General features: G+C 36.0%; 1 long non-coding RNA gene across 2 annotated transcripts in view; it reads right to left on the bottom strand.

Moving 5' to 3' along the window:
- The window catches only part of LOC130143632 (uncharacterized), a 99,820-nt gene that overhangs the window by 61,667 nt on the left and 13,203 nt on the right, over window positions 1–24,950 (bottom strand). For both annotated transcript variants that reach the window (XR_008819817.1, XR_008819816.1), the window contains exon 2: window positions 163–261. This is a non-coding gene — a long non-coding RNA (uncharacterized LOC130143632). The remainder of the gene's footprint in view (window positions 1–162; window positions 262–24,950) is intronic.

The following is a 24,950-nucleotide window of genomic DNA, read 5'->3' as shown; positions in this document are numbered from 1 at the left end:
TTTGAATGATCTGAAGCAAACCCATGTGCTTTATAGGTTTTTCAGGGTTGCAATTCTTTTCAGTCAGATTATTTCTTAGTTTCCATTTACTGACAATTATCCTTTCTTCATGCATCTATTTAAATCAGAAGAGAAAAATGAAAATTTACCCATTTCCAATACCTTTTCTGCTGAGTTCCATACAGTCTCTGAAAATAAACAGCACTTTCTTGTTAATCTCCATTACTCCATTACATAGTCACATAAATCCACTGAAGGCAGCTAGTAGAAAAAGGAACAGATGTAGTTTTAGTCTTTTAGATTATGATACAAATACATTTTTAAATCAAAGGATTAATTGCAAGCATTCATTTATCAAACATTATTTGCAAGCGATCACTGTAAAGACATGGATAGGGTATTTGGATCATTTGGATTTTAATGAGAAATGCCTTTCTGCAGTACCTGGGTGCTTTATATGGCTTTGCCTTACTGAAAAAAGCACTCAAAGTTGTAAAAGTAATGTTTGCAAAAAAGAAAACAGGAAATTCCCTTCTCATATAATTTTTCTTCTTTTTTTTAGAAAGGTAGGCTCTTCCTATCTCATATGGTCTTTGCATAGCTTCTAAGACAATGCACACAACCATCTGAAATAAAGGTTATGAGTTATATCTAAACTACTACTGTACTACTGTGGCGTGTGATGGCACAAACCCCAGGCGAGATCCCCCGTTACATACATAAATACCGGTTATATACAATTGCTTAGCCACCCACGTTCTGCCCTGGAATATGCCTACACACAGCAAAGGCCCTTTACAGCAGTTCACACTCCACCAAGCCCTTTATGCTCATCTGAGGAAGCCTCTTCTTCCCAGATAGTTGAGATGTGGTGGTCTTTGGGCATGCCCCTGGTTGGGAGGCTCTGGGACACCCCCCACTGCAGACAGCTGTGGCACTATCACTGCAACCCGGCACCCAGACAATGAACAAAGCCTTTTCTCAGAAAGGGCCCTTACATACTACTCCTTAGAATCCCAGTTTAAAGGAGGGTTTCACCTCACTTGTATTGTCATTTGCTCTTCAACTGGATGGATTATTTTGTTTGTCCTCAATTTTCACACTGTAGAGTTCAGACCTTAAAAGCTTTGATCTGTCTCTCCTGCTTGTGAGTACTGATGACGTAGCATATATTGGGCTCTTCTATTTTCAAGAAAATATTTCCAATGCTGAATTTGACATCCACAGTCTATAGCTTATTGCACATTATGCTCAACAAGATGGCCAGTGATTTTCTAATGACAACAACAACTTCATACCTAGTTGAGCTGCCTTGTGTTTTATTAGGCCCAGCCAATTTCTGCTGGGCTGTATTATTTCTGCTAAGAAATTCCAAAAAGGTCTCTAAGGCTTTTTAGCTCCATCGATTCATAAAACCAATGTGAAAAATTAGTTCTGAGGACCTACCACTGCCTTTCCATAAGATCAGTCCTTCCCTTCCATTTCTTGTTATATGCATGCAATTATATTTATATTGCATTATGAAAAATCACTGCTAGAAATCGGAGGGCAACTGAAATCTGTACATTTGGTACGCTTTTCAGGAAATGTATGAGAGCTAATGTAATTCTGGATTTCCTCAGAATAACTGTCTTTTTGGCAATCTTGCCTGAGAAAAACATGGCAGCATGACATTTGCCCAGGATGTCCAACAGTCCTGGTGGTATAGCATTTGCTGCAGATCAAGAAATGCCTGAGAAGTTTTCTAACAGCAGGCAAGCTGACAGGCCTTTTGCATCTTGGATTTCTTCAACCTGACATATACTGTGGCAACAGCTTGTATACATGCAGTAAGTCCTGTGGACCTGGTATGAAGCACTAAAAACGCCCATATCACTTGGACAGGACATGTACCAGACATCGAAACCATTTGTAGGATGCTGTCATTCTGCCAAATAAAAAAAATGCTGTTTGCTGGGTCAACAGTTTGCACAGAACTTCTGATTCACTCAGATAACTCAGATTCACTGCACAGGATTTGTCTCCCTGAAGCACAGGCATGTTCAGCGCAAACAACATCTGTGCTAGTCAAGAACAATGTGGTTTGTGTTCCATGGAGAGAAACATGGGGTGTGATTCACCTAACCAAACACAGTTGCCAACTTAATGTAAAATGGACTCTAGATTCTGTTGACTATGTTGACTACCCGTCATTGACTATGAAAACAGCTTCACGTGACAGGCTAAGTAGTAGACATAAAAATGTTAGGGGAGATTAACTTCATCTTCTTTATTTGTGTGACACACAACATGGTCTAATGCAATAAAGATAAAACAGTTAAATAAAACTTGCAAATTAGAATTATCTGTTGTTTAGTATATAACATCCATGTTATAAATGTGAAGTATACTGGCGTTTATTTCGCCAAGAATAAGTAAACTTCAATATCTAAAACAATTTTGGATTTTTTTTTTAATTTGTACTTATGTATCTAGAGATAATTGCATGCTATTTCAAATAATGTAGCTCATTTACGTGATTTCATGTGAAGAAAAATTTTCACACACTCAGCTTAAAAGATTCCACGGACTATAAATACTCCTTTAAACATGTAGCTTTTTCCAGTTCAATCTCCACACTTTCATTAATTTATGATATTTTTACTCTGAAAGCACTCTAAATGGTTTCTTTGTGGGAAAATGTACATAGAATTCACAATTGTACAGAGAATTCAGAGAATTCTCAACAGAAATGTTGAGATCTACATGCATGTAAGTATTCTGTTTAGTTAATTTTACATTTTCCAGACTTATCTATTTCTAATGTATACAAATAAAGTTTTTATAACTCAAAAGGCAGTATTTTTAATCCTAGTATATCGACCAAATTGAGCAAATAAAATAATAAAAAAATTAAACATGAGCAAAGTTACAGTGATTTAGAAGTCTGTTTAGAATACTATTTAATTTCTCCTTTCATTGTGCTTGCTTGAATTGATAATTTTTCCAATGGAATATTTGTAATTATCAGGCTATTTTAAATATATTTGTTTATATATATAAACCCATATAGTTTCACACACATAAGCTTTAAATATACAGCTTTTGTCTATAAGAGGAGTTTAACAGAAAAATATTGACTGGTTATGGAAGTGGAGTGTAAGAGATATGTATAAAATGTTCATTTTTTTCTTAATCACCCTCCATTGTTAGTCTGATTATCTAAGATAAATGTTAATAAATTTTTGTAGTATTAAACTCTGCACTTCCCCTATGCTACTCCGTTGAGAACTGAAAAGACTGAAAAACTCCACACTGAATTAAATAAAACAACCAAAAGAATAATGTCCATAGTAGATCATTATTGATATGTCATTTTGTCAAGACTGTATAATTTTGAAAGCATCCCAATTTATTTACCAAAAAGTGTATTAAGACTGGATTCTGCTTGTGTTCTATAGTCGGTCTGCGAGGGCTTTAACCTTCCTTTTAGTTCTCTTTATCAATGATCTACAATTTCTGACAGATTTTTTGCACTAACACCATTTCACGTTAATGGTCTTTCAGATAATGCTTGTATCATCGGTCAGAGAAAGTACACAGATCAGAAATTACGCTACAGGAGTTAAAGCCATATGAAATTGGCTTTTTCCTCTTGGACCAATTTTCATTTTCATTAAGCAGAAATCATATCACTTTCCAAGTTGCTGAAAGGAAAATATGTACAGAAATTGATTTGGCATCAGTTACATCTGTTTTGGATTTTGAATATTTACATAACATTAGAAGAAAATTATACTTGGAAAATGTACTTTTTATTATCAATTTATTTTTCCATTAATAATCTTCTACTTCTGCCACTTCAGGCTTTTCCTGGCATTGACTATTCAGACTTCTGACTTCTTTTGTTGACTATAAATCACTTTTTCTTCCTCTGAACAAATAGCTATTTTATTAGTGATTTTTTAAAAGTCTGCTGGAGTAATAGATTCTAAAATTTAGCATTAAGTAAAAACGTTGAGAAATACTAGGGAGAGAGGTTGTTTCAATAATCTGTCATCACATAAAATCTTACAGAGATATATGTATGTTTGTCCTACAGAAAATGCAGTATGCTGGAAAGCAAACTAAGCTCAGAAATGCACACATTAACTTGTGCCATCATTGCTAAGACACTGCATTAAACTCTTTTTTATTCAGTACTAATTTTGTTGCACAATACCATATTTTATTGTACAACACAGCTTCTAAAAATATGAAAAAGCAAAAAGATGCAATTAACGACTGGAAACCATGAATAAATAACAAAGTAGTTAATACTACATAAATAATCCAGTGCTAATATTCAGGCACTTTGGGATATCTGCTACGTTTTAATCAATCAGACTCATTACCTCTGTACAAAATACCAGCTGTGACATTGTAAAGGGATTTTTCAGCATGCTAGATATCTTTAATTACATTCTGGCAATATTTGACTGGTCTGGTTTTGCCAGGTTACATTTCCATTTTTGCAGATTTTGGACAGAAGTACGTAGCAAAGCTGTGAAAGGAGTCATGGCAAAAGACAGCTCTGAGAACTGCCTTCAGCGGGTGCTTGTTAGAGCAAACCCTAAGCTGCTCTAACCTGGAACAAGAAATCAGAGCCCAAGCTAGATCCTGGCTAACTTCTCACACTGCTCCAACCTGCAAACAAATCTGGTCTATTAACCCACACAGAACACATTTATTTATTTTTTTTTTAGAATACAAAGTGTGTATTCTAAAGAGCAACTAGATATTGTTGTGCCTGATGCATGATAAATTGTAAGAGAAAGAGACGTAGAACTGTTATTGGGAGTGCCTTTGCAAGGAATTAATATTCATATGTTGCATTGCCAATACAGTCATGAAACAGAACTGCCTAAAATGCAAGGAATAGATACATACAATCATAAATGTGAACAACAACAACAAATAAAAATATATTAAGGACTGCTAATTCATAGAGATTTTTCTGACTGAATTAAGATGCTTGAAATAGAATGCCAGCAATCTTGCAGTGAAAAGGATAAATTGTGGTTTGTTTTGGTTTTTTGCCATTTGGTTTTAATACCTCAGCCAGCCAATCCAACCTGCTGTCATTTCAAAAAAAAATAAAGTGGGCAGCGAAATCTATCACCCACGCTTGCTCTAACTCTGAAAATAATGACAGATTTAATTAGGATATTTTTTCTACAAAGAAAATTGTAATCAAAATGTTGGAATGTTTTTTACTGAATAAGTACAAATAACTGGAGTGTTTGCAAAAACTGAAACTTACGGCATATGTCACAAAAATTCAAAGCACTAAGGCACAATGTTCATGTAACAGGAAGAGATTTGCTTGTCATTTCTGTAGAGTGGAACATGCGCTGTTCTGCAACGCTCACTGCTCCTCTCTGCCCACTGCCACACCCTGCAGTGATGATATTGCCAATCATCACATCCCTATGTTAACTGAACTATAATGAAATCAACATGTGCGGGGACCGTGCTCAAGATGCAATACCATCACCACCATGACTCAAAACAAAGCAACTGATTACTAAAAATAAACAAAAATCTTCTAACACAAAGTTTTGTGTTGCCAGCTGCTTCGAAAAACTTTGTGGAGGTTCAGTATTTCATGGCTTAGACTGGAATAGCAAACGTGTAAAGTTTGTTCAAGATATGCTACAGGGAATTTTTTAAACTGTACCTCTGTCTTTTTCTAAACAGATTAAACATCAGTTTTAAAAGGGGACAAGCAGATTTTACAAAGCTACTTGTGATCATCACATGTTTTATATTCTGCCAAATGACTGCCATCAATGTGATAGCATGAAAAAGCTTCCTTCTTCAGCAAGAGAATGGAAAAAAATTCCCTATCCAGTAAGCCATCAATGACACTTTCTTTAACACGTTATTTTAAGGTGAGAACAAGGTTAACTCTACATTCTGCGAGACAGCTGACATTTCTGTAAGTTTTCTTACTGTTTCATCCTTACTAAACTATCAAGAATTACTGAGTATGGAATCCTTACTAACTACAGTTGTGCATTGTATCCAGAAGTGACACCAAAAATTTGAGTGAAATTTGGTCGGTTAATTTAGGGTATTATCGTACATTGCACTGAATGACTTGTCTGTGGATATTTCTGATGTCCAAATAAATATATTTGGTATTCAGTATTGGCAACCTAAGATTCTCAGAAATATCACGCCCATACATCTAGACACAGACTCTCCTGATTTTTAAGGACGTCCATATTCAAATCTGAATCCGAAATACAGATCTATTTCTAACTTAAAAGTATTTTTAACTTTATTTACAGTTTTGTGCATAAATAAGCTCACTTTTCACATAAATCTTATCCTTTCTGGGAGAGAAGCATGTTTTTAGATTGCTACCTTAATACCATATCATCACCAATTCCCACAAACCATATGCTGTGGCTTGCACATTGTGGATGTTTTAAATGCTAATACTGAGACTCAACTCATGGTTTATCCTGAAAGGATACAACATTACATTCTGGAAAGTAAAGTTCTAATTACATCACAAAGATAGATCTATTTTTTCACATATGTAACACCCATTATATACATTATATAGAGAGCTTAAATAGAAATAAATCTTAGATTATCATAAAATGGGAAAAGCACTGAAAACCTTTCCCTTTTTACTTAGATATCCTCCTGAAATTTTCTACTGATGAATCACAACAGGACACAATTGTAGCAGTGTCATTGTGAGCAGAAGCTGGCATTTTGGTCAAAGTGAGCCTTCAATACCTCATTAACCACAAGAAAAGTTCTGAATGAGAAACATTATTTTGCACCATTTTATAAACTCTGTCTGGGACATTCAGCTGAGCTTTAGTTCCAGAGCTCTGCTTTTCTTAAGAAGACCAAAAGAATTTCTGTAAGTCAACTCAGATCTGCTGTAATGACAAAACATTCCCAAATGTTGTAGCAATAATGGCAGTCAATTCATACATTCCCCACAAAATCCTGGTTAGGAACAACAACAACAAAAAAAATACTGGTGATCTAGCTTAAGGTATGATTAAGAAAAAAGAAGCCATATAGCTTCCTCTTCAGATCTAGAAATTTGACAATTTGCCATAGAAATTAACATTAATCTTTTTTGCCTTAATAAAATCTTATGCTTCCATTAAGAATAGGTTGGATGTAAGTGAAGAGTCCAAGACATGCAATACTAAGAGAAACTGACATTTCTTTGCTGTTTCGGTATTAACTAACAGGAATTTTATTTCAAAAGTTACTTCATGGTTTTTCAAGGTTTTTAAGCTACAAATCCCACAGTTAAGCACACCACTCTTTCAGTGTCAAAGTATGCCTTAATATTTTCATATCATTTTATTTGTTTCAGTGGATATAAATTCTGCATATGAATACCAGAAGTTGGGATTGAACCCACCAAAGCATTTAAAACTATGCTAACCTTTAAGAATTAGCTGTTCTGATTTCAAAGATCTATTAATATCTAAAATGCTAAACTACTTTAAATCAGACTGGCACACTTAGTGACTGGAAAAAGAAGTATTCAAAATTAACATGTAAAATATTTAGTTGGATCGTGTTCTTTTTTAAAGCACAGACCCCAAAAAATTAACATACTCATTGGTCCTAAATGTAATGTGTACACACATATGCATACATATTCCTCTAGCACAGGACAAAGACACATCAGGGATGCAACTATTCCATAGTTGCCAGATATAACAGCAACTTGCTGATATCCAGCTGAATGCATCTATGAAATACCAGAGAAGTTACTGCTGATTCAGTCTATACCCCTCTATATTAAATATTGTATGATACTCTAGATGCATAAATAAATCATTGCCTTTCTTTTTAAATTATTTAATTCATGCTGATAGATTTTTATTATTCATTATGACTTTAAATAAAACCTAGAGCTTCATTTTAAGCAAAATTTAGATCGAGAACTATTTAGGACAAACTAGAACAGAGTGAGGCAAAGCTGATGTTAACTATACTGTAGGACAAAAGGTTCCTCTCCAGGCTTTGGTTTGAGCAGTATCTTCTGAACGTGACTGACATAAATCCGAATACATCACTGTGTTAGAAACTAATACAGCACTTCCTTCCTCCTTTTAAAATGACAAATGCTTTTGGTAAAGAAAAATACATGGAACTTGATTCTGCTGCCCACAGAGCTGTATCTTGTACCACCTAAAATGTTCTGGAATATCTGAGACATCACTGCTGCACATTTAGATTCAGCTTATGGGTTTATGGGATGCCCATGCCATCCAGAGCAGCAGCTGAAGGCCAAGCCGGATAACCTAGGACATCTAGGACAGGCTGGACCGATGGGCCGAGGCCACTTGTATGAGGTTGAACACGGGTCAGTGCCGGGTCCTGCCCGTGGGTGACACCAGCCCCCCGCAGCGCTACAGGCTGGGGGAGAGCGGCTGGGAAGGGCCTGGGGGAAAGGGCCTGGGGCGCTGGTCAGCAGCCGGCTGGGCATGAGCCAGCTGTGTGCCCAGGTGGCCAACAGCATCCTGGCAGAAATAGTGTGGCCAGCAGGACCAGGACAGCAATCGTCCCCCTGTACTGGGCACTGGTGAGGCCGCACCTCGAATCCTGTGTTCAGCGTTGGGCCCCTCACTGCAAGAGGGACGTTGAGGTGCTGGAGCGTGTCCAGAGAAGAAGGGTCTGGAGCACAAGTCTTATGAGGAACGGCTGAGGGGACCGGGGGTGTTCAGCCTGGAGAGGAGGAGGCTCAGGGGGGACCTTATTGCTCTTTACAACTGCCTGACAGGGGCTGTAGGCAGGTGGGGGTCGGTCTTTTCTCCCAGATAACAAGTGGCAGGACAAGAGGAAACAGCCTCAAGTTATACCAGGGGAGGTTTAGATTGGATATGAGGAAGATTTTTTTCACTGAAAGGGTGGTCAAGCATTGGAACAGGCTGCCCAGGGAGGTGGTGGAATCGCCATCCCTGGAGGCGTTAAAAAAACCACGCAGTGCGGTGCTTAGGGATGTGGTTTAGCGATGGACTTGGCAGTGCTGGGTTAACGGTTGGACCTGATGATCTTCAAGGTCTTTTCCTACCTAAATGATTCTATCATTCTATCATTTCAAGCACTAAATGTTTATGAGAGAGCAATTGAATCATACCTTTAAAAGCCATCATGCTGTAATTTTTCAGATGAGTAATGGGGCTTAGAAGATGGTTTACTCTTTTTATTTATTTATTTTCACATTAGAGCAATGCTTTTAATCCTGCTTCTGGGATTCCTTGAAGAAAATGTTTTAAGGAATTGTAGCAGAAAACACAGTTCTTGAACGCAAAGGCATTTCTACGTTAGTAATTTAAGAAAACAGCTCTACTGAGCTATGTGCTCTTAGAATTTGTAATACACAAATTGTGCCAAATTACTTACCTTTCAGCAATCAAGCAGTAAGTATCAATAACTAACTAACTATTTCACAGCTCAGTGTTTATGTTTTGGTAGCTTAGTGATACTTGTATATACTTCATTATAGAAAAAAAAAATGCAGAAAGGTCCGAAAATCCAAAGTGAAATTATTTGAAGCATATATGTCACTGAAATACCATGGCTATTTTCTACCTACAATTATCATAAGGAAGAAGCGACCTTCCACCCACAGTTGCTTGTGAGGTCAAAACTAAATCCAGGGAACTCAACTGCACGCTACTGAAGCCCTAATACACTAGTGAAAAACGAGCTGGAATTAGTCACTCTTCATCCAGCTTTCCCTCACAGGCAAACCTGTAGCAAAGAAAAGTGTCATTGACTGTCAGCAGACAGCAGAGGTTTGTGCAGCTTCCACTCTCTGTTGTGAAATCTTACTGGGTTCCATTTCCTACACTCTGCCAGGGTCTCCTGGGATCTCTGGAAGGCTGCTTATCATGGAACACATTTCTTTTGCTTCCAGCACACTCTGCCCTTCAGCCTGTACTCTTGCTTTAGCACTGAAATTTTACCCCATTTGTAGACAAAAACAAGCAGAAACATGAGATTTCTACTGTCCTGCAAATGACTGATAGGCAGGGGAGATGTTGCCGTTAGCCTGAATGCAGAAAAGGAGGTAGAGTACGAACCAACAAATGGTAGGTTATATATAATCTGAATAATAGTTACCGAGCTTTTACACAACACTTCCCATCTGCAGACCATGTGACATTTTACAAGAAGGCTTATGCTTATCCTCACTTTATAGATGGAGAAAAAATTACAAAGGATTTCCCAGGAGCACAACATGGTTTAAACAAGAGCTAGAAGTTAGACTGACAGCCAAACCTATGTCCTGGAGGCCGAATGGCTACTCCTGCAATTTCTGGACAAGCCAGTTTTCATGAGGACTTAAGAGTTCTTTTATTTGTTCTTGAGGTTAATTAAACAGTTGTGGGTTGTTTTTTTTTAAATAATGACATTTTAATATTACCCTACACTGACTGTAAAAATAAAAATTAATCATCTTTGCCAAAACAAATTATAAGAACATAATGAAATACTCTGCGGCTCAGTTTCTTCAAATCATCAGTTGCCTGGATACTGCAGTAAGTAACACACACTCAGAAATGTCTCAGCAGTTACAAAGTGTAGTGTTAATTTTATGTGGTCAAGTTGAATCATGTTGAAAATAAGAATGGCTACATTTTCATAAGTTTGATAATGCATCCATTATCCACCTTTTTTTCTTACGCAAAAATTATGAGGGAGATAATATTTTAACATTAAGATGAGAAATACAGATTTCTGTTCAACAGCTGGCAAGCTGTGTGTATTCCATGAGAAGTGTCATAAAAAGATTGCCGAAAATCAATATGCTTTAAGAAATTAAAGCATTGTTGCAAATATTTTGTGTAGGTTGGAGATCAAGTAGCATGGCAATGGGTGAAACAGTGAATACACTGCAGTGCAAATCCAACTGGTTACTACCCAGCACTATTGACAGCAGGAATAGACAGATCAGAGTAACAGATTTGTTTTATAAAGTAACATGACTTTATAAAGGAAGTAACATTCCTATATGAAGGCAAAAAAGGGGAGATATTCAAGCACAATACTGAGATGACAGCTTCAAAAGAGGACAGTACACAACTTTTCCTAATGCAGGTAGGAGGGTAAGATGAGATCTCAAGAGAAAACTAAATGGTTCATATTCTGTCATAGTACATTGATGGCAATGGTACAGCATGGTGAAGAGATGGATAGATTCAACCAAAAAAAGCGTAGGTTTGCACCATATTTCAGAACTGGTGACAGAAGCTGTATTTGAAACAAAATATGAAACTGAAGTGTCAAGTAAATCTCAAGAAATAGCCAAGAAATACAGAAATAAATGATGCTGCAACTGAATGTAACCAAGATTTAACTGACTGGAATGTAACTTCTTGACTGGGGAAAAATTTCTGACTTTGGAAATGCATTTGGAATATCAAGTTGCAGTTGTGAATAAAGGTGCTGTGAAAAGTTTTAACTTTGTTTCTTTTCTGACTTTTTAATCTAGTATCTAATCCATTATAATATTAAAAGGAAAGCTGTAGGAAATGATGGTGCATTAAAGCAACTATTGAAATATGTGATTTATCACTTGGAAATAGTATAGAAAGTGTGAGGTGGACACTGAAGTGCTTTCGATGAATTCAGTATAGTTCACTTCATGACTGAGATTTCAAACAAACATGTAGATGATCAAAACCGACACAGAAAAAAATGGCAAATAGGGTATTGATCTTCCTTATATTACAAGCTGTACCTGATTTATAAACCACATTCCAGAAGGCGATATGTGACATCTGCCTGATGATCCCTTTTCTATATTTCACACACAATTTTTAATTTGTGTTCCCCAAGTCAAGTTCTTTCCTTATTTGTTTTGACAGCTAGCAAATGACCCTGCTCCTGCATGGAAAGAAGGTGCAACTGTGCCCTTCAATTATGGGGCTGGAGTTATGGAAAAGACAGGACTTATGAACCTTCCAGGTGAAGCCTGCTGAAAAGTCCACCTTGATGTCCACCAAGACTGGCACGATAATGGAACAGTAAGTAACCTTTGTGGCTTATGCAGTGACAGCTATGTTAGGGCAGGCTCAGTTAAGGTGTCTGGAACATCATCTATGCCATTTGGGAATCATTGGAAAGAAAAAGACCATGTGACCTTGCCAGTTTCATCCACTCAAACTATTTAAAGGATAAGAATTTAGAAGGTGGACTTGGAAACCTTGATCACCTCTTTTCCAGAAAGTGGATTTGCCTATCTCACATTGGTTAGTCACCAATTGGTAGGAGGCATGGGTTGGAAAGCTCTGTAGGAAGGTGCGGTTCTCTTGGACATAGATTCTTGGATCAGGAACCAGGATATAAGGAATTTTAACCCAGACTACAGAATCCTACTAATTTTCATTCTATTTTGGTTTGGTGAATTTTTAATTATTTACAACTGCACAATTTTCACAGAAGAGTTATATATGAGTATATAGATACATGTAATAAGGGCACCCCTGAGAAAGGCAGAAATCTAAGGAATAAGGAAACTATCCTCTACAGATCACTCTACTCATGGAGGGGAAATAACAGAATCTAGGTCAATTAGATGAGATCTCTAATACCAGGAAAAAAAAGAGAAAATATCACCTGTGTAAAAATGAGCTTGCCTGTACCGTCTCTGTCGTTTATATCAAAATCACTTATTTTAGGAGAGAGGAAGGGCATGAACACCTTTTAACAGGGTGAAAACTGCATTCTGTGCTTTCATCTTAGAGCTCAACCCATACCTTTCAGATACGACATCTGCTCAAGTAGAGCAGTCTGGCCTGGGCATATTGATGCTAAATGTTCAGTAACTTGGCTGTCTGAGATGGAATGATTCCTCTGTGAGACATCACGCTTCATCCATGCATCAAGTAAGAAAGCTCAGTGTCTAACTCACTTTGGACTGGGCTGCAGAGCAGGTGCCTAGAACAGAAGTGGTACAACCCACAGCACTACAGCACAGAAATCCTGTTTTGGATATATTCCAGAGTCCTATTCTGATGAATCAAACAAATTCAAGCATTGCTCATGTACAACAATATTTGTGGGACAGAGCTCTAAATAGGTGTTGAATATTAATAATAATAATAACAACAATAACCACAACAATTAATAATAATTTATCCAGCACATTTTCAGTGATGCCAAGAAATTAAATTAAAATTGTAAAGTTTGGTATTCTATTGAGTGGAGGAGTACTGGGCTTTAATCTGACTACAGACAAATAAAATTTGGGATGATCCTTACAAAGTATTTACACAACAATTATTTCTCTTTTACACTTGCACTCACAGTAAGCAGTTATCTATAGCAAAATTATCTGCATTTATTCTGAAAGTTTTCAAGTTATAGTTTCAGTAAGATGATCTCTATCAACAACTAATTTATCATAATCATTCAAAAATTGGAAGGTGAGAGTACCGAGGTGAAGGTTATTTGACCTTACTTAACCAAAACAGAAATGTAACCCGAGTACCTCATTTGATCTTTAAAATCAATAGATAAGGAGCATATTGCTTTATCAGCAGAGACTCCTCATGAATAGTAAATAATTTATTTGCTTTCCCTTATCTCTTCACACCACAAAATTTTAATCACAAAACTTGATTATTTTGGGAAGAGAAAAATTAGAAGGACTTTTTTAAAGTGGTAAAGAACCATAAGCATCAAAGCAGTAAACTACTATGGTTGTTAACCTTTATTGTATAAATTGTATAAATAAAGCAAAATTCAGTTGTTTGCAAATGGGTTTATTTTCAGACATCTATAGACAGAAAATAGCAAAATTTTCTTCCTATGTCTGTCAAAGCTCAAATTCTATGTCTGCAAATGCAAAGACAAGTATGCAAGAATTGCTCAATTTACATTCTTAGTGAGGTGAATGAGCACTTCACCTGGACAAAAACTGAGTAGTCAGTAGCTGGTTCAAGCTGTTTTAACAGTATCTTTCATAGAAACATTATCTTTTATCCATACAAGTTTATGACAAAATAAAGCTAAACATGCATTGTAAACTGCATTTAGTTGAAGCAGCTTAGACAATCCATGGGTTCCTGTGCTTCAAAAAGACAGAGGACACCTAAGGTCCATTTGGTGCTCAAGACAAATGCACTTTTAGAAAGGTTACTATATTATTCACCCTTAAAAGCCAAACAGCAAATCCAGGTGGGGCAGCAGTGTGATATGTTCCCTCTTAACTTCTTTCGTGCCCTGAAAGACAGGTTAGCTAGTACCACAGGGGGATTCACAAAACTGGAGCTACAGTTTTGAGAAATTACGAATTAGGGGATACCCGTCTGCAGATCCTATAATCTTCCACTTCTTATAAAATGCTTGATCATATTAATCCTACCAAAGATCTGCTCACACAGCAAACAGATTTCTAGTTCTCTCACCAGTAATTTAGTGTGTTTCTTGTTGGAATTTGCCTTACTTCTGTATTGTATCTAGCTCCTTCTAGAAAAAAAATTCTAAGACAGTGGTTTGCATTTTAGATAAAGCCATTTGTATTAGGCTGCCTCCTTGTATTGTCCATGCAGTTTATGACGATAAACTGTTACTGCCTCAGTCTGAGATGTCACAAGAACCTAAGAATGCCCTGGAGGTCCAATTAGCTTATTGTTTTTTCACAGGTAGTAATCAAACCCAAATACCCAGAGGAGAATGTATGAACAGAATAAACGTTGTTCTCTCAGTTGCACTTCTAGCCTCTAACTTCTAACCTCTGTTATCCCACCCTGCAGCTGTCTGCCTTCTAGGCAGGAAAGCCTTACCTTCCTGAGTTTTTCTGTAAGGTTGTGAATGTGTTCGATTCTTTCGATCTTCCTTACCACTTCTCTCCTGCCTTTTCAAACACTAATACCTTCTTAGCAGGAACCACGCTGGGAGAGCAACGGGGTGAGAGAAGCAGAACCGTACACAATACTCAGTAACATATGAATGCTCAGTAATGTAATGGCATAGTCACAGGCTTGGGTTTGTCATTTTTAAGTAAAACATTTAGAGAAAGGGACTACCTACCTTCCTCACTTCTGCACCTTTTGCAGGCATTACCACTCATTTTATTGAAGGCATTTTCAAACTTCTAAAATCTGAAGCAGAACTCATCTAAAATGCAATATCTGAAGCTCAAAAGGGTAGACAGTGGCTCAAAAAGGAAAAAAAAAAAAAGGTGCATCCCTGCTCTGCAGTAACTTCTGATTCAGACCTGGACTCACCTATGTCTTTTTTTTAAGAGCCAGTACAAGACGTCTGCTCTCTCTGCAAAAACTGTGTGGGCTGCCTTCTCTCTGGGTTAGTCCTGACTTTCACGGAGGACATCAGTAGCAAAACAGGATTAAGAGAGACAACAGCATCTTGTTAAACCTCTGATGTTCAGTGATAAATTTATAGGCATATTGCAATTTCCCACATGTAAAAAGGTCAGTCTTAACTGAAACTAATTGACAAGATTTAGAACTAATTGGAATTCTTTTGGTTTGCTAAAGAAAAACTAAAACAGAAGGGGCATTGAGATTAACATCACTTTCATACTTAAGAGGCAATCCCTTTAGGTTAAGGAATTGAAGAAAAGTTTATGTATACACATACTGTGCCTCTCCAATTGATAAATTAATTTCATGTTTATATATTTCAGTTATACTTCTGATATTCCTTACAGTTACCAACCAAGTCTTTTGCTACATTTAAAAGAAAAATCAAACTCCTATGCCAACATCTTTTGATACAGCAATAGGGAAATGTTTATATTCCTAAAATAGTAAAGCAAGAGAACATCGATAAAACATTTGATTTCTTTCAGATTTGATGTCCGCTTGGGCTTCACCAACACTAAAAGCAGTACCTAGAGCAGTCATTTAGTAATCTGTGATTTACAGTCACTACTTCATACTGGTTGAACCAGTCTGGATTTCTTCCATAGAATTCCATGAGCTCTAAGCTAAGAGCTTTCACAGATAGCTTTAGTTAGACACTTGAGGTCTGAGTTTCTAAGGAATGCTCCGCAACTGATTGTACATTATGAATGTTTGCCTGGTGATTCACTTTCCTATGTCCTTAACAGGGGATCTAGTTGTTCCCTTCATAATTAAAGTTCTCAGCCGCAGAGGTCATAATTTCAAAAGCATTCCCAGAAGGCAATAATCTTAAATTAGAAACAATTGGACCATTTGTTACTAGTTTTAGACTCCTAATTTGCTATGGGAATTCTGCCACCCAAATGTGTAGCAGGTGCTTTCTCTCTGAGAACAATGAAGATATTTTCTTCAACATTTCTTCAGCTAACAAACATTGCATGTAAACTTACATTTTTAAACATTATTTTCTTATAGGCAGATAGAGTTCTAAAAATATTTTTTCAGTTTTTTTTTTTTTACATATCTTTATGAGAAATGTTTTGTAAATGGATTTTATTCTCACTAGCTTATTTTCTATATCATTGCTCTCACTGGTGTCCTTATGGGTTGCACAATTCAGCCAACAGGTTACAGGTAAATGGCAGTAAATTGCAGAAGACATTACTACAAGAACATTTATGGTCAAGTAGTCTTCGTTGTTATGTACTTGGCAGTATAAAAAAAAAAAAATTTTTTCCACTTCCAGACCAAGAAAATCTCTGCAGTGTTTTAGTCTTCACTCCACCCTTCTTTCATTTCTAGAAAACCAGTTATCAAAACTGATTTTAATATAGTACATAAAAGAAATGAGAGATAAATGCCATCTGCTGTTTCAGGTGAGAAAACAGAAAGGAGGTCACTAGCTTGCTTACAGAACCTGTGTAGAAATGATCATACAAGACTAGAGGAAAGGTGGAGGCTGAATCTGGCATGATCTACCGCTGCAGGTACTCTCTTGTGCGTGGTACTTCAGAAGGGCAAAGTAGCTTCAGACAAAGTACCTTTGATTAAAACTAAGTTTAAGTATTTTCGTAATTTAGGCTTATGGAAATAGGGAGGACACTAAAATACACTGCTCAATACACTGGTTATTCAGGTCTCTGATCTTTCTAATTTGGCAGCAAATATTAGTAGGTACTTTCTATTTTGATTCTGTAACCTGATTTGCAACTTGATTCCCATAAAATGGGAACAGCACTATCAGCTCATGTCATGTAGCCTACATTTAAAGTAAATGCCTGAGTGCTCGTGAAACACTGCTATTACAAGGAAATAGGTCATCTGAAAGTCCATAGAGAAAGATGATGCTTTTTAGCAAATAAAGATCTGGACCAGTTCTAACAATGGAGTTTAAACAAATACTGAGTATATCTGTACATTTTTTAAAGGAAAACTAGCACATCTCACTAATTAAAATCTGTATCATAATGAAGTTATGATATGTAACTTCCACTGAAGTTGCATAAGAACCCTAAATCTTAATTTTCAAACTCTTTGTGGCTTTGCAACATTAATATTGCTACTGCAATGTTTTTCAAACCAGCAGATTAACTCTTGCCCTCCACCCTCCACAGCAATTATCTCATGATATTGTCCCCCACATGGACTCCACATCAGGACCTTTTACTCTACCATATGTGCTTTTTCTCCCTCTAGGGAGCTGGCACACAAAGAATGTAACAATTACACCAGCTGGAAAAGACATAATGAAACAGTTCATCTGCCATGGTACAAACACTCTTGATATACTCAAAGTAGTGTCTTGGAGCAGAATTATTTTTCTTAAAAGAGTATGTCAAAGCTGATCAAATACAGACTTACATTAAGAATAAAATACTATAACTGAGCTTTCACCTAATCAGTTAACCCTACTTGCATTATTTCTCTCTCCAGAATTCAGGTTTTAACCTAGTATCAAGAGAGAAAATCCTTCCAGGTCAACTAATTTTTATGTGCTTATGAGATACACCGCAATACTGGGTATTTGTGTTTTGCAGCCATAGTGATAAAATGTCTTTATTGGCTAAGGTCATAAGAATTTGAAGCAATCATCTGCCTTCATTTAATTTCAGAAAATCTGAACAGTCCTCTAACACCAAATAATAGGGATTTGGGGAAAAGAACTACAAAAGAAGTTTTGCAGCTTTTTCAGATACCAGTCTACCAATCTGACTTTTTGATTAATTGGAAAAAATAATTACTAAATACAGAAGGACAACACAAATCTGGTTATCTTTTTATTTAGTGCTGTATTGGGGATGAGTTTTCTTTGAAATGCATCAAATTCTTATTCTTGAAAATGTATTTTTCTTCTGCTAGCAGCTTAAGTTTCTACATCTATAATTTTTAGATCAGTCTTATAAAAAGTTAAGAGAAATTGCCAGACAAAGTTTTCTTGCTGTTAATGTGGTGATCCAGAACATTTTAAAATATAAATGTTTAAAGGAATTTAGGAACTGGACTGTTTATTCCTATTTGACAATCCAAAGCTCATGATCCATCAGAGTCAGTAAGACCTTTACTAGACAGTTGGTCAGGCTCATAATGAATGGCAGATGTTGTACATAAGATCAACATAGAAAAGACGATGTCACTCAAGAAAGACTGCCAAAGATTCTCAGCATCTTTCCATAGAATTATATAGAAGAAAATGTAAGTATTGTGAATTTTAAGGATGTTAAAAAAATATAACGTGCAACAAATCCATACTGAAAAATAATGAAAGCAGTATAATCCATGCCTGGTGCCAACATTACTAAAGCATAGACTTAAATCACCGGCAAAAAAACTTTTCACTTAAGTGGAAACGAAAAACAAACAAAATCATCTCATCCTAGTCTAGTGTCATTTAAAAGATACAGAAACTGCAGTTATGGTATTAACTAGAACCTTCATGGCAGCTTCAAATTCCTTTAGTTAATAATTTACATTTTGGTCATCTGTGTGATTTCCATTATTCAAAAGTGTTAAAAGTTACCTATTCTTGCAAAGTTACAGACACATTTTCTAAAGGACACAACATAATCTAGCTTTCAAGACAATATGCAACAAAGCAGAACTCTAAAGGGATACATTTATATTCTAGTTTATTCCTTCCATACTTGTTTTACAAAATGTCTGACAGACATGAAACCACACAAAATAACACTGTATGGTTCAGAAGGAATTAAAAATACACTTAACGTTGCCTTCTCACTGGATTAAATACTGTTGACTAAAACAATGGAGTAGCTCTTGACTTCCAAAGCTGTGACTGAAAATAGAACATACTTGTTGCATTATTAAAAGAATAATCTCCTCAAAAAAAAAAAAAAAAAGAAAAAAACAACCTCTCTATTTCCCCAACTGCTACACCAAATCCAGTAAAATTCTAATGACAACGAGCTGGTAGATAAAAATGTTTAAATGTGCTGGTTATACTTATTTTCACATGGTTTTAGTGGCAGAGTTAGAGGTAAAGATCCAGTGGAGGAGCTGCAGGTGACTGAAACTTTAGAAGTAGACTTGAAATATAAAGGACTACACTATTCTATGAATTCCAGAAACTGCAGTTCCTAAGGGGTCAAAACCAAATAATAAATGACAGGAATTATGATGATGGAATATCTGGCTGGTATTTCTCATTTTTCGAAGTAATACAAAATCTTAAATGAGGAAAGACCTGGCAGTATGATCAACTAATATTACAATTTTAACATATGACAGGTGATAAACCATGTAGCATACAAAGTATGTGCCATATAAAACATTTCTACATCTACAACCATAATATATTGAAGTGGAAAAGAAACACTAACTACTGTCAGTGGAGAAAAATTACTTTTTACAGCCACTAGATCCTATTCCCCATTACTTTGAGCGTTCTGCCTCTCATTCTAGTTTAACACACTTAGGTGGGCAAGAGTACTCTGTCTGTTGAGAAACAATAGCCATATCACCCTTGGCTGGGTAAATATTCTCTTCCAGGCTTACTGTCTGTGCCGATGAGACGGCCAAGCATATTCATAGCTAGACTATTGCTAATGGCTCGTCCCTGTCAGTATGAGCTCACAGTAGAATTTCTAGATAAAATATTGCTTTCTTCTCTGTCTGACTGAAATAATGAAACTTTTATATGGTTTAAATAGATGAGTCTCTTCTGGCTAGATAAGCGAAACTGGCATTGCAGAAAGCAAGTGACATCACATAATAAATAATTAGAATTTTTTGAGTGTTATAATAATTTCCTTTAACTTCTGTTTTGAATACAGAATCATAGAATGATAGAATCATAGAACCATATAGGTAGGAAAAGACCTTGAAGATCATCAGGTCCAACCGTTAACCCAGCACTGCCAAGTCCATCGCTAAACCACATCCCTAAGCACCGCACTGCGTGGTTTTTTTAACGCCTCCAGGGATGGCGATTCCACCACCTCCCTGGGCAGCCTGTTCCAATGCTTGACCACCCTTTCAGTGAAAAAAATCTTCCTCATATCCAATCTAAACCTCCCCTGGTATAACTTGAGGCTGTTTCCTCTTGTCCTGTCACTTGTTATCTGGGAGAAAAGACCAACCCCCACCTGCCTACAGCCCCTGCCAGGCAGTTGTAAAGAGCAATAAGGTCCCCCCTGAGCCTCCTCCTCTCCAGGCTGAACACCCCCGGTTCCCTCAGCCGTTCCTCATAAGACTTGTGCTCCAGACCCTTCTTCTCTGGACACGCTCCAGCAGTGTGTCTAAGAAAACACAAATTTTAAGAGGAAATGAAGCAACTAATCTTGATAGCTAACTGATAGCTTCAAATGAAATTGTCCTTATCGGTTACTCTTTTCAATGGTGTCTCCTTTGGACATCGCTAAAAATATAAATGTGATCTGATCTAATACTTAATCCTTTTCTAAGCACAATTTTTGTCTGCTATGTAACTCTGGTACAGTCACAGAAGTGCACTGTGACTCAGCAAATGGACTTGGCTTGTCTACTAGTTTTCTGTTCAACATTCAATTTACCTTGTATTCTCAAACAAATGTGTGACCTGTTAGATATGGCACTGGCCTGCAAGAGGTACACACAAGCTCTTTTTTTCATTATATTTAAATACAATGTTACAGATTTTTCAATAGGAGTCTTGAAAAAACAGTAAGGACAATGGTTTACTCTATTTTGAAGCAAGTTCTTTCTTATTTTCCTGGAATAATTCACTTTTCTATTCTTGAAATGAAGCCTCAACAGTTTTGTACTCTATCCCTGGTACTTTTGGCTAAGAATAAAATACAAAGCACTGAATTGTCTAACTTGTTGATATGTTTGATGTGTCCCCTGAAAACAACTTTTATTCTTAAATATTTTCCTTATGTTGTTTTTTGTTCAGTTTAATTTTAACTGTAAGCATTTTGAGACAGGACATTGGTCTTCATTTTTGTCACTACAAAGCTTTAAAGAATTTTGATCATTTTATTAACAAATCTCTCTACAACTGCTAATAAGCAAAATTAGAAAATCCCTCTTTTCAAAATTAAATGGTGTTTTTAACCTTCATAGTTATTTTTATATTGCTAAACCATGATTTTCAAAATTTAAAAGTCATCATAAATAAATAGCATATCAAAGTCATTTTTAAGATGAATCCATAATTTTGGAAGTCTCGACTTTGTTTTAACATTCTCAAAGCTAGTAATTATGATCCACGAGTATACAATGTTAACTTAATCAATTAGAAATCCAAAAGCTGCATGTTCAGCTTTTGACTATTTATTCTTAGAAAAAAAAACCACATTTCAATTCTTAGCTAGAAAACATATAGATGTTAATTTTTAAAACCTGAAAATCTTGTTCATGGAAGTTGGAATGCTATGAAGAAAAATCTCCCTTACTATAGCCTTCATTTAAGTTGTCTTCTAAAAACTTATTCTTTATTTATTTATTACCTTGCCATTGTGCCATTACCTTGCCACTGTATCAAAAAGCATAAACCTTAGTGAAGGTTCTGAGTTGAAAAAATTCAAAACTACTATGGTCCTTCTATGTGTTTGAAACACCTTTTTGTTATACCTAGATTAATAAATGCAATTCCATGCATGTGATACACAGCCTGATTTTTTTTACTAGTTGTCAAAAACTAAAGGGCCTAAACAACAGCTTAGGCAACTTCAATCTGATTAGTAGTCACATTTAAAACAGCTGTTCCAAAATAGCCCTATAAAACTATAAAGTGTTATGGTGAAACTAATCTATCCAACATTTTGGAGATACAAAAGAGCCTGTATTTAGCTTGTCTTCAGCTTTATGGATAGCAAACTTCAAGGTGATTTTCTTCTGGCTAATAAGTGACCAGAACATGTATGTAATCCCTCCAAGAGTTTACCTAATTGGGCCAGTCTTTGTGACTTTAAGTTTACCCTACATAGAGCTAAACTGTAAGGCAAGTTAAGCATGAAGTTTTCCTGACATTAGCTGAGTTTATAAGGCAACCATGTCAACTAAGTAACGTGAATTACATCAAAATCAAGTCTATCTTTGTATAAGATTCCCAATACCAGTTAAATGGCATTTTAAATAATATATAGCTTATATTTCAGGAAGAAAGCAAGCTTGTAATAGACAATTACTACGAAACATCTTTCCAATCATTAAGTTATAATAAAGCAATATATTAGGTTCAGTTAATTAACCAAAGAGTAAACTCAAGTCGCCTAAATATCCAGTGAGTGCTCAGAGGCATCTGGGCAAAATATTCGGAATGCTATTAGAATTTCCCAGACCTGATAGCGCAGGTTAGTGAGATGCACACTGTGTTAGTGTAAACTGCAATCATAATTGCAGAAATCAACTGCAGATATTTGTCATAGGGTCTTTATAACATATCTCTGTGAATGTACCTCCTAAAGAAAATACTAGGAACCTACTATACTAATGTTAGTGCAAAAAACTGTCACTGAGAGAATTATTGACATTATAGAAGTTGCTTCTAAATCAGAGAGCACAGTTAAACTGGTTTCATTTATTTTAATCAGACGTGTAATGAATGTATTTGTTAAAGAAGCTTTAAATTTTTCATGTCTCTTCAGAAAAGAATGAATGAAAAACCCTAGCAACCCAGCTCTGCTCTTGTGAAGCCTTCGTCTGTACAGCAGTCGATTGACAGCAAATACACACTTTCAAAGTTGGAGGATATTTTCTTTCAAAGTTATAGAAGTTGTTTTGACTGAGCACAGTACATTTTCACCATGATTATTATGTATCTGTAAAATAGGTTTCTGTTATTTCTGAGATGTTTTCTAGTGTTTCTGAGGCTTTCTACAATAGTTGAATAATTTGAAAAAGAAAACATAGATAATTGACTTTATGGTATGGAAGACACAAGGCAAAAAGATTAATGGAAATGCACGGGGGTTAAATTCTGAACCCCAAGCTAGGCATTTGAGCTCCTCATGTAATGCACAATATCAGTTAAGAACATACCAAAAGATTCTAAAAAGCTGATAAGTAGCTGGGGAATGAAAGGTAGCAAAAAGTAAGGTATAGCTACCTATCTGAACTGGAAACAAGTTGTGCTTTTCATCAAAAACATCCCAAATTCTTTTTTCTGAATGGTGGTCAGCTGTTTATGAAGGTATTAATTTACAGAGTAGGATGTATGAAGGGCTCCTCAAACCACACAACTAGAAAACTTGCCCAGATGGGAACAAGAGGTTCAACCCTGCATTCTGTATAATACCAAGTGGTAACTTGAACTGCTACCCCGCATGAGAAACCTTGCCTGTTTACTGAAGGGAAAAAGTTCTTAGTGTCTCCTAATAAATTCAGTTATAAATAACTAAACGGTCGTCAGGATACAGGATGAATGTATGAATGATTATATATCCTAGCTCACCTAGGATGCTGGAAACCAAACGCATCATCTAGTTAATATTTTACGTATCTGAGTTCTTTTTACTTATGTTTCTATACCTTCCGACAAAAGTACCTATATTATGGGTGCAAGAGTGGATCTTTTGGAAAAGCTCTTTTGTACTAAGGACATGAAGTAGATCTCATGCTCTTCTAAGTTACAGGCAACATCAGGAAGTAACATAATTATGCAAAAGCCTAACATTTATTCATATGATGTTCTTCCTCAGGCGTGTAGACTCCTGCTCTAATAAAATACAACATGCTTATTGTCTTTTATTCTACCAGGGTTTTTTTTAATGCTTTTTGAATGGTTTTACCTCATTCTAAGCCTTTCTTCATGGTTCTTATTCTTGCTTTCTAATTTAATAATTAGAAATACCTTTTGTAGGGAATTTTCAACCAAAAATATTACACTACTCAGAAAGGGACTGCAAAAAACCATCAACTTTACATTATAATCTTGCCAGTAACTGCTTTATATATAAACAAGAACATCAATATATGTATTTGTCTATTTATATATTTTGAAGACAAAAAATTACCTTATTAAAATGACAACACCATGATCTAGAAAATGTTTTATAGTATAAAACTTTATATCTATTGCTTAATTTGATTAAAACTTTTCTAATGGTCAGGGCTTTGACAATTGCAAAATGCTGTAAAGCCATTAATTGCTGACTACTCATAGTTAAAAAGCACACATATTATTAGCCCTACTTTGCCACTACAGAAATAGAGACAAGAGATGCTGTCAATATTTTAGTGAGTCTTGGACTATTTGTTTTCTAAGCTATGGCAAGCACCACACACAAAGGTGAGACAGAATAAGAGTAGGAATCTATTAATCTACTTTTCCAATTTTTTGAAAAAGGCTTTCTTATACAACAATGATAGACTTATGTGCAATGTCTCACTTATAACCAGATTAATAGAACACATCTTGGTAATCAAAATGTCTCACACACAGAGGCAAAAGCACACATTATAGATGGGAAAAGCACATCTTCCTATTACAAGCCTCCAGCCTGCTTGGTTTGTTTTCTTTGCTTGCTTTTCTTTGTTTTTTGGAGTGACAGCTGATATGTTACATGAATAAACTATACATCCCAATTATACTTCTTGAACTTGAGGAATGTTACCTCA

This window comes from Falco biarmicus, chromosome 1, assembly GCF_023638135.1.
Source record: "Falco biarmicus isolate bFalBia1 chromosome 1, bFalBia1.pri, whole genome shotgun sequence".
Lineage (NCBI taxonomy): Eukaryota > Metazoa > Chordata > Aves > Falconiformes > Falconidae > Falco > Falco biarmicus.
The sequence above is the reverse complement of the archived record's forward strand: the minus strand, read 5'-3'. Positions and strand labels throughout refer to the sequence as shown.